Raw genomic sequence first — 11452 nt, 5'->3', positions numbered from 1 at the left:
TAGAACAGGAAGCAAAAATTTTGCTAGTGGGTCACTAGGAGTAATAGTGAGTGGTGCCATTCTCATTTCTACTTGTGAATGCTGGCTGTCCAAGAAATAGTACCACACATTAGGCATCTAATAACAAGAGAGTTTCTGTTATGTTAGGAAATGGGTTCAGTGATCAGACTTTGGTCACTGACTATATCTATTGAAGAACACATTTTTTATGTATATTTTCATTCATTTGTAAATTGAACAAATATTTATTAAAATTATGTTGATACAAACTCAAAGTTCTAATACCATTCATCTATTAGAAATATACATTTACAGCCAGAGAGTTTGTCAAGTAAATGTGATTCAACTTCATTGTTTTAAAAATATCTCCCAATGCCGAAGCTATAAGATAATCTATCTTCAGGTGAAAAAAAAAAATCTGTCTTCAGGTGAGAGATCTGGAAATGAGATTGGCCACTGGAGTGAGTAGATTAGACTATTTGTAGAGTATCATGAATGAACAACATGATTTACATGTCCCATGTGTTCAGGTCATTCTACTCAGGCATGCAAAGCTTATGGGCATTTACTTACAGCATTGTTTTGCCCATTAAAGAATTACAAAAATAGGCCGGGTGCGGTGGCTCAAGCCTGTAATCCCAGCACTTTGGGAGGCCGAGACGGGCGGATCACAAGGTCAGGAGATCGAGACCATCCTGGCTAGCACGGTGAAACCCCGTCTCTACTAAAAAATACAAAAAACTAGCCGGGCGAGGTGGCGGGCGCCTGTAGTCCCAGCTACTCAGGAGGCTGAGGCAGGAGAATGGCGTGAACCCGGGAGGCGGAGCTTGCAGTGAGCTGAGATCCGGCCACTGCACTCCAGCCTGGGCGATAGAGCCAGACTCCGTCTCAAAAAAAAAAAAAAAAAAAAAAGAATTACAAAAATAAAAATATGTTTCCATGGATGTATCAATCTGAAAAGTACTTAAAGCAGATGTGCATTTGTATTACATAAATTCAATGTAACAAATGTATTGAGTGCCTTCTCTGTACAAGACATCAGGCTAAGTACTTCTAAGTATACAAATGTAAATAGGACACAGTCCACATTCTCCATAAGATCATCTTATGGCTGGAGTTGACATAAGATATACATTCTGACTTTAATAAAGAGTGAGGTGGCCGGGCGCGGTGGCTCAAGCCTGTAATCCCAGCACTTTGGGAGGCCGAGACGGGCGGATCATGAGGTCAGGAGATAGAGACCCTCCTGGCTAACACGGTGAAACCCCGTCTCTACTAAAAATACAAAAACTAGCCGGGCGAGGTGGCGGGCGCCTGTAGTCCCAGCTACTCGGGAGGCTGAGGCAGGAGAATGGCGTAAACCCGGGAGGCGGAGCTTGCAGTGAGCTGAGATCCGGCCACTGCACTCCAGCCGGGGCGACAGAGCGAGACTCCGCCTCAAAAAAAAAAAAAAAAAAGAGTGAGGTAAAACACAGAAAAGGTTGCCATTTAAGAAAGCAAGTTGAACACATGATTAGATCTGTTCCTTCCTGAAATCCCACAAGATTTGTAAAAGGACTTTTAAAAAGACACATAAGAATATAGAGAACAAGAGAAAAGAAAAAGTAAAAATATTGGTGCTTGGGATGGTGGTGCACGCCCGTAGTCCCAGCTACTTGGGAGGCTAAGGCAGGAGGATCACTTGAGCACAGGAGTTTGTTTGTTTGCTTGTTTTTTTGAGATGGAGTCTTGCTCTGTTGCCCAGGCTGGAGTGCAGTGGCGTGATCTCGGCAAGCTCTGCATTCCGGGTTCATGCCTTTCTCCTGCCTCAGCTCCCGATTAGCTGGGACTACAGATGCTTGCCACCATGCTCGGCTAATTTTTTGTAATTTTTAGTAGAGACTGGGTTTCACCATATTAGCCAGGATGGTCTCGATCTCCTGACTTCGTGATCCACCCACCTCGGCCTCCCAAAGTGCTGGGATTACAGGCATGAGCCACTGTGCGCACAGGAGTTTAAGTCCAGCCTGGGCAACATAGCAAGACCCCATCTCTTCAAAAACATATTGGAAGCTGGAAAGCAGGTGGACTAATACAAACTGATTTAGCAGAACCCAAGCAGAAAAGCTAATCTGTATGCCTATAGTAGGAAAAAAAGGCAACTGAATTATATTATGGAACCCTCAAAGAGCCCAAGAAGTGGAAAGACATCAGGTACCTCTGAAAATGTAGATAAAAGAAGAACCAAAACAAGATGATTGAAAGGCTATTTATAATACCCTCCCTACTATTCTATGTCCCATCCCAACTCCAACAGAATACCACTAAAATCCTGATATCTGGAGAAAGCGAAGCAAAGGGTGTCTGGACCAAGAGACATAAGCATATTTGAGGGCAGGGACATTTTGCTAAAACAGGGGGATTAAGTAAAAGTTCATTCACCGAAGTTGAGTTGCCAGCACTGCCAGGATCAGAGATTACTGGCAGCAGGGTAGCATGCTGGCAGTCTTCTCTGAAGAGGATAATCTGCCCAAGAGAAACGATTTAAAATACTGATGTTTTCAATGCTTTGTTTTGGGTGACCATCCTGGGTGTTTTAACATGTTTTGCAGTGTTCTTGGTCTCCATTCATCAGATGCTAGTACCATACCCTTCTCCCAGTTTCGATAACCAAAAATGTTTCCAGACATTGCTAAATATACCACAAGGGTGGGGAGCAAAACTATCTCCACTGAGAACCATTGGCCTACACTGAAACCCACAGTCAAAAAGAACTATTCATGAACACAGAGTTTCCATTCAGCTTTGTAGTGCCTCTCTCTTAAATGTAAGCAGAAAGACAAGGTTAACTAGACACTTAAAGAAAAGTATAGATAAAAACAAACAGGAATAAAAGTAGCTTGGCCGGGTGCGGTAGCTCACGACTGTAATCCCAGCACTTTGAGAGGCCGAGGTGGGCGGATCACCTGAGGTCAGGAGTTCGAGACCAGCCTGACCAATATGATGAAACCCTGTCTCTACTAAAAATACAAAAATTAGCCAGGTGTGGTGGCGGGTGTCTGTAGTCCCAGCTATTTGGGAGGCTGAGACAGGAGAATTGCTTGAACCCGGCGGCGGAGGTTGCAGTGAGCCAAGATTGTGCCACTGCAGTCCAGCCTTGGTGACAGAGTGAGACTCCATCTCAAAAAATAAAATAAAATAAATAAATAAAAGTAACTTGGAAGAAACAGACTAGGAGGAAAAAAAAGACTTTAAAAAGATATAACATCTACATAGGATGCCAAGGAGGGCGGATCACCTGAGGTCAGGAGTTTGAGGCCAGCCTGACCAATACAAAATACAAAAATTAGCTGGGCATGGTGGTGTGTACCTGTAATCCCAGCTATTCAGGAAGCTGGGGGAGGAGAATCTCTTGAACCTGGGAGAGTTTGCAGTGAGCCAGATCATGTCACTGCACACCAGCCTGGGCGGCAGAACGACACTCCATCTCAAAAAAAAAAAAAAGATATAGCATCTACAAAACAAGAAAATTTGGGAATTAAAAATATAGCAGAAATGAAAATACTCAGTAGAAGCACTGAAGAACAAATTAACAAAATTTCTAGGAAGTATGATAAAAATATACAAAGAGATGAAAAACTAGGAAGACATAGAAGTTGAGAAAATTTAAGTAACCATCTAGGTGGACTGCATTAGGATCAGCTTAAGTTGCTGTAACAGGGACTCCAAAATATAGTGGCATTAATAGCACAGAAGTTCTTTTCTCTGGGACCTAGAGTAGGTAGATGACTCTGCTTTATGACCAGCTGGCTCCATCATGCTAAACATGTTGCATCCATATCCATCTCTGTATCCAGGCTGATGTTTCAGTTATTAACATTTCCTGTCCAGGCGCAGTGGCTCACACCTGTAATCCCAGCACTTTGGGAGGCTGAGGCGGGTGGATCACCTGAGGTCAGGAGTTTGAGACCAGTTTGGCAAACACGGCCAAACCCTGTCTCTACTAAAAATACAAAAATTAGCCAGGCGCAGTGGCACGCACCTGTAATCCCAGCTACTCGGGAGGCTGAGGCAGGAGAACTGCTTGAACCTAGGAGTCAGAGGTTGTAGTGAGCTGAGATTGCACCACTACACTCCAGCCTGGGTGACACAGCAAGACTCCATCTCAAAAACAAAACAAAACAAAAAACATTTCCTAACAGGAAGAGGGCGGATACAATTCATGACTTAAAGATATGACCAGTAAAATATATGCACTTCAGTTCACACTTAGCTGCAAGGGAGGTTGGAGCATGTAGTCTTGCCATGTTCAGCTAAATCTCAGGAGTTCTATCATTAAAAGGAAGGAGAGAATAGATGTTGGAGGAAGTTGAGCAATCTCCACTATAAGGTTTAACATCTGGATGGGCCTGGTGGCTCATACCTATAATTCTAGCACTTTGGAAGGCCGAGGTAGGAGGATTGCTTGAGGCCAGGAATTCAAGACTGGCTTGGGCAACATAGTCAGACCCCATCTCTACAAAAAATAAACACAAAAATTACTGGGCATGGTGGCATGTGCCTGTAGTTCCAGCTACTTAGAAGGCCGAGGATCCCTTGAGCTCAGGAGTTCATGGCTACTGTGAGCTATGATTTTGCCACTGCACTCCAGCCTGGGCAACAGAATGAGACCCTGTCTCCAAAAAAAAGAAAATAGTTTTAACATCTAAATAAAAAAGGTCCAAAAGAGTGAACCAGAGAAAATAGCAGAGAGGAAATCAGCAAAGAACTATATATTTGGGTGACTTAGGTTTTGCTGTGGTGGTAATAAACCTCTTCTAAGGGAGACAACCCAAAAGTCTGACCATGTCATAGTATAAAGCTCAGTCTAGAATCTCAAAGTCTGGAATCAGGATAACCTCAGAAACCAGCAAAGATGTATTTGGGTGACTAGGTTTTACTGTGGTAATAAACCTCTTCCAAGGGAGACAACCCAAAAGTCCGATCATGTCATAGTATAAAGTTCAAAGTCTAGAATCTTTGGGTAGTATGTGGGACAGTTTCTACAACAGGTTCAAATGTGGCTCCTTCAGATCCAGAGACCTGTGAGCTGAAAGGCTAAGCTCTCTCACCTCATATACCAACGCACCGTAATGGAACGGGATCAGGATAACCTAGGAAATAGGGACCGGAGACGCACAGCAGACGTTAGCCCACTGCAAAAATGTAACAAAACAGTGGTTTCTAAACTATTTTTTCCCCTAGGGGAAACTTGAAAATAATCTTATGTGGAATCCAATAATTAAAGCAGATCAAAGTGGGCTGCTCTGCTTAGGGACTGGAATGCTCACTGAGCTCCTCTTACCCTCAAACTAGGGGCTGCTCCTGAGGAAGCTCCACAATATCTTTAGAGGCCATGAAGCATAGCAAAAGTGAGGTCATCAAGAGATAGTCAACTTTTGTTTCATCAAAGAGAGTAAAGGGACTGTTTAGAGAAGACATTGGAGAAAACAGAAATTATGAGTTCCATAGGACCCAGTAGAATGGTTTGGGAACGTGGGAAGGCATTAGAAACTGGGTCAGGTGGGATGTGTAAGGTGATATGGTACACTCTCCTTTCATCATACTGGCCTAGGCAGTGCCGCAACAATTTTAAGCCCAATCATTATGCTGCTCTACACTTTCACCTGAACAACTAAACACTGCTGAAGAGAACACCTAATTAGGTCTATTAATTAGACCTTAAAACTGTGCTTACAGATCTCAAATAGGCATTCAATATTGCCTGGCAATGTTATTATATATACCTAATAAATTTATTTTTTCATAAGTTTATTTTGTTCCAGAATAATTATTTAATACCTTCTTTTTGAGCCTCAAACTGCTTATATTCTACCCCTCTCTAAAGGAAATCATATTTCAATAAATATTTATTGAGCATCTATTTCATGCCACTGTTCTAAGCACTGAGAAAGCAGTGGACAACACAGTCTTTGCTCTCAAGGAACTTAAATTCCAGTGCAGGGAGACAGAAATAAACAAGTGTATAGGATTCCATATGGTGCTAAGTGCTATGGAAAAAAAATAAAGCAGGTTGGGAAAAAGAGAATGCTGATAAAAGCAGCAGATCACAGATTCTTCTAGGGCATAACAAGAGCTTTGCTTTAACTTTGGGTGATATCTGTAGCCACTGGTGGAGTCAAAGTAAAAAGAGTGACATGATCCAACTTAGATTTTGAAGGAATCACTTTGCCTGCTGTAGTAAGAATAAACCATCCATAAGAGAGCAAGGGTATGGACAGGGAGACTGTTTTATTGGCCTTGGTTCCTGGGCCTTTTCTGGTCATCTTTGACTACCTTCTTGGCTTAAATTCTTGCTTCCTCACTATTCCATGTTTTAATGGGAAAAATTGTCAAAGTATAATTTTCAAAAAGTTAAAAATGTGACTCATACAAATATAGAATGAAAATGTGTCAAATGGGCCGGGCGCGGTGGCTCAAGCCTGTAATCCTAGCACTTTGGGAGGCCGAGACGGGCGGATCACGAGGTCAGGAGATCGAGACCATCCTGACTAACACGGTGAAACCCCGTCTCTACTAAAAACTACAAAAAACTAGCCGGGCGAGGTGGCGGCGCCTGTAGTCCCAGCTACTCGGGAGGCTGAGGCAGGAGAATGGCGTGAACCCAGGAGGCGGAGCTTGCAGTGAGCTGAGATCCGGCCACAGCACTCCAGCCTGGGTGACAGCGCGAGACTCCGTCTCAAAAAAAAAAAAAAAGGGAGGAGGGAGGGATTGCATTGGGGAGTTATACATGATATAAACGTCATCCACATGTACCCTAGAACTAAAGTATAATAAAAAAAAAAAAAAAAAAAAAAAAAAAAAAAAGAAAATGTGTCAAATGTGTATTAACTCATTAATATTAACTCACTGTCTCTCAAACTGGCTGAAGGCACTGAAAAAATGTTAGTATTAGGTTGCTGGACAGCATAGGGGATCATGGTGGATGGGAGGCAGGACTAGATTGCAGCTCCCACGCAGACAGACACAGCAGTGTGTGGAAACTCGCACTGTAAACTTTTGCTCCAGAACGACTGCAGGAATAAGCCAGGAAAGCTCAGAAAACCCACAGACCGTCTGAAGAAAGTGGATGACTCCTGCCAGACCCTGTAGACATCCTAAATACTGTGAGCGCCTGTCAGGCCTCTGAGCCCAAGCCATCGCATCCCCTGTGCATCCCCTGTGACTTGCACGTATATGCCCAGATGGCCTGAAGTAACTGAACAATCACAAAAGAAGTGAAAATTTCCTGCCCTGCCTTAACTGATGACATTCCACCACAAAAGAAGTGAAAATGGCCGGTCCTTGCCTTAAGTGATGACATTACCTTGTGAAAGTCCTTTTCCTGGCTCATCCTGGCTCAAAAAGCTCCCCCACTGAGTACCTTGTGACCCCCTACTCCTTGCCCGCCAGAGAACAACCCCCCTTTGTAATTTTCCTTTACCTACCCAAATCCTATAAAACGGCCCCACCCTTATCTCCCTGCCTGCACCCAGGTGATTAAAAAGCTTTATTGCTCACACAAAGCCTGTTTGGTGGTCTCTTCACACGGATGTGCATGACAGTGCCCAAGCTGTGGAAGTGGGAAAAGAGAATTGTCCACCCCTGAACACATACCTTCACTAGGGAACCTGAAGGTCTGGATTACAGGAGAATATTCTGACCTTACCTGGAGCTGAGTCAATTTAGAGAGCGAGCAAAATACAGGGGTAAAGGAAGCAGCAGGAAAAGCCCTGTGGGCTCTCTGGGTCCCCGGGTAGCCATTTCTGCCTTGTCTCACAGCGTTCCTTGAGGAGGGTTGCCAGGGAAAAGACCACAGGGAAAAGGAAACCTCTAGCTGAACTTTGTAACAATTTCAACTGAATGTGAAGTCTCCTGGCATGAATCTGGTGTGCAGACTTCGCAGACTGGGAGGAACAAAAACCCAGCTGGCTTTCACAGTGGGAGGCTGGTAGCCTGGGGCAAGCTCTCAGCCCTGCTCTCCCACTGACTGGAAATTGACTTGGTGCTGTTGGGGGTGCACAATGGGAGTGAGACCAGCCTTCTGGGTTGCCTGGGAGCTGGGTAAGGCCTGTGACTGCCAGCTCTCTCCCACTTCTTTGACTAACTGCATGACACAGCAAAGGCAGCCATAATCCTACTGGGAACACAACTCCATTGACCTGGGAACCACATCCCCATTCCCCACAGCAGCCACAGCAAGACCCACCCAAGGAGAGTCTAAGCTCAGACAGGCCTAACCCTGTCCCAACCTGATGGTCTCCTTTCCTACCCACCCTGGTAGCTGAAGACAAAGGGCATCTCTGAGTTCTAGGGCTCTGCCCACCACCTGATCCTCCCTATACTACCACAGCTGATGCTCTCTTCAAAGTGCCACCTGCCTCCTGGCAGGAGGCCAATCAGCACAAAAATAGTGCATTAAACAACCAAAAACTAAGGACCCTCACAGAGTTCATTTCACCCCCCTGCCACCTCCTCCAGAGCAGGTGAGGCACGTGCACGTATCCACAGCTGAGACACGTGCAGACTGTTCACATCATAGAACCCAGTGCAGACAATCCCCAGTACTAGCCCAGAGCCTGGTAGACCTGCTGGGTGACTACATCCAGAAGAGAAATAACAATCACAACAGCTCAGCTCTCAGGAAGCCACATCCCTAGGAAAAGGGAAAGAGTACTTCATTAAGGGAATACCCCATAGGACAAAAGAATTTGAACAGCTGCCTTGAGCCCTAGACCTTTCCTCTGGCACAGCCTACCCAACTGAGAAGGAACCAGAAAAACAATTCTGGTAATATGATAAAATAAGGTTCTTCAACATCCATTAAAAAATCACACTAGCTCACCAGCAAAGGATCCAAGCCAAGAAGAAATCCCTGATTTACCTGAAAAAGAATTCAGAAGGTCAGTTATTAAGCTAAAATCAAGGAGGCACCAGAGAAAAGCAAAGTCCAATTTAAGGAAATAAAAAATGATACAAGAAACGAGGGGAGAAATCATCAGTGAAATAGATAGCATAAATAAAAAACAATCAAATTCCTGAATCAAAACTTCAGGAAACAATGGATGCACTTACAGAAACGCAAAATGCTCTGCAAAGTCTCAGCAATAGAATCAAACAAGCAGAAGAAAGAACTTCAGAGCTCAAAGACAAGGTTTTCAAATTAATCCAATCTGAAAAAGGCAAAGAAAGAATAAGAAAATATGCCCCAGTATGCTGATTGTTTATTACTTTATTTCCAAATTTGAGGTAATTTTTCTTAACCATTTCCCATGAAAACAAATTTTTTGAAAGTCTCACAGAGTCTTGATTAACATTTTGAATTTACAAGAGGAATGTGAGGTGGCATCGCAGGTCAATTTCTCTTCCTCTTTTCTGGTTTCCAGACGTTTCCCTTTGACTGCTAGTTTTTGCTATTACAATATCGCAGGCAAGAGATGCAAAGGACCTGAATTTAGGCAATAGCATTACTTTTTTTTTTTTTTAATTAGGTTTACATTTAAGACAAGACCTTTCCTTATTTTCATTCTTCTTATTCTTACACTATGAGGCTATTGTATTATGATAAATATAATCTTCTCTCATAATCATTAGTTAATCTCATCACAATATACATAACTACCATCTAATTCTCAGACCCTATTTGAATTTTGCTAGTTGTCCCAGTAATGTCCTGTCAGGTGCAGTTCCTTAATCTTTCCTTGACTTTTGTAGCTGTAACACTTTTGAAGATTATAGTCGAGATATTTTACGTAATGAACTTTAATTTGGTTTGTCTGACACCTCCCTCACGATTAGAATCAGATTATGCATCTTTGGCAGGAATATAACAGAACTGACACTGTATTCTTCTAATTGCAGCCTATCAGGTGCATACAATTTCTGTATGTTCCATTATGATGATGTTCATGTTGTTCGTTTAATTAACATAGGACTGGACAAGCTTTTCCACTGTAAATTTACTCCTTTTTCCCCATTTGTAATTAATAAGTATCTGGTAGGGAGAATCTATGAAAATAAATAAATGTACTTATCAATCTATTACTTAAATTGATCCCTGTAAGCTTGTGGTTTTATGTAATGGGTTATAATTTGTTAACCATTATTTCGATGCTGAGATTGACTCAGATTTGACCAGTGGGAGTCTATTTAAGATGGTTTCTGTATGCCCTTGACATGTTTCCAACATTATTCTTTGAGCACTTCCTTACTTTCTGACACAAGATGATTCAGTCTCAATTTGTGCTTTTTCTGAATCAGCCATTCCTCCAAGGATCTTTGGTTCCTTTTAGTGGAGAATGATACTTAGAATCCAAGATCTGGGCATTATGCATGCTCATTATCACTAGAGTACCTTTGCTACTAAGTGTTCTAAGTGGACAAAGCCAGAGGAAATACACACACACACATATATGTATACACATAGCATATATTCATATATGTACATACACATAAAAATATATATACATATATATTTACATCTATATTTATTTCTATACTATATACAGTTGGCCCTCTGTATCCATGGGTTCTGCATCCTTGGATTTGACCAACTGCAGGTCTAAAATATTTGAGGGCTGGGTACAGGGGCTCATACTGCTAATTCCTGGACTTTGGGAGGCTGAGGTGGGAGGATCACTTGAGCCCAGGAGTCTGAGACTAGTCTGGGCAACACAGGAAGACCCCATCTCTACAAAAAAAAGAGAAAAATAATTCAAAAATAAAACCACAATAAGAAGTAACATGCCACTGAAAGTACATTAAAAATGGTAACTTTTATGTTATGTATATTTTACCATAATTTTTAAAAAAGTATTATCTCCTAGTAGAAAAAAAGTAACAATAAAAAATAATATAAATTAAAAAACCAAACATAGTATAACCACTATTTACAAAGCATGTATATGGTATTAGGTACTGTAAGTAATCTAGATATGATTTAAAAGTATAAAGAAGATGCTTTAACAGAATGTAAGAAAAAGAGTATACAGAAGGAAATGTGTAGGTTATATGCAAATACTATGGCATTTTATGTAAAGGACTTGAGGATCTGAAGATTTCGGCATCTGTGGGGGGGTCTTGAAACCATTCCCTAGCTGGTATCAATGGATGACTATGTATTTTAAGCTATGAATTTGCACTGATATTTCGAATTTTAATCCAACATTAGAGTTCATTTCTCTCTTTTCATATTTGTAACTTTCTTCTCTGACAGTCTGAAACTGGACTCCAATTATTCTTTTTTTTTTTTTTTTTGAGACGGAGTCTTGCTCTGCCACCCAGGCTGGAGTGCAGTGGCCGGATCTCAGCTCACTGCAAGCTCCGCCTCCCGGGTTTACGCCATTCTCCTGCCTCAGCCTCCTGAGTAGCTGGGACTACAGGCGCCCGCCTCGTCGCCCGGCTAGTTTTTTGTATTTTTAAGTAGAGACAGGGT

This window comes from Trachypithecus francoisi, unplaced genomic scaffold, assembly GCF_009764315.1.
Source record: "Trachypithecus francoisi isolate TF-2019V2 unplaced genomic scaffold, Tfra_2.0 Lachesis_group15, whole genome shotgun sequence".
Classification (NCBI taxonomy): domain Eukaryota; kingdom Metazoa; phylum Chordata; class Mammalia; order Primates; family Cercopithecidae; genus Trachypithecus; species Trachypithecus francoisi.
Note: the sequence above shows the minus strand (reverse complement) of the source record.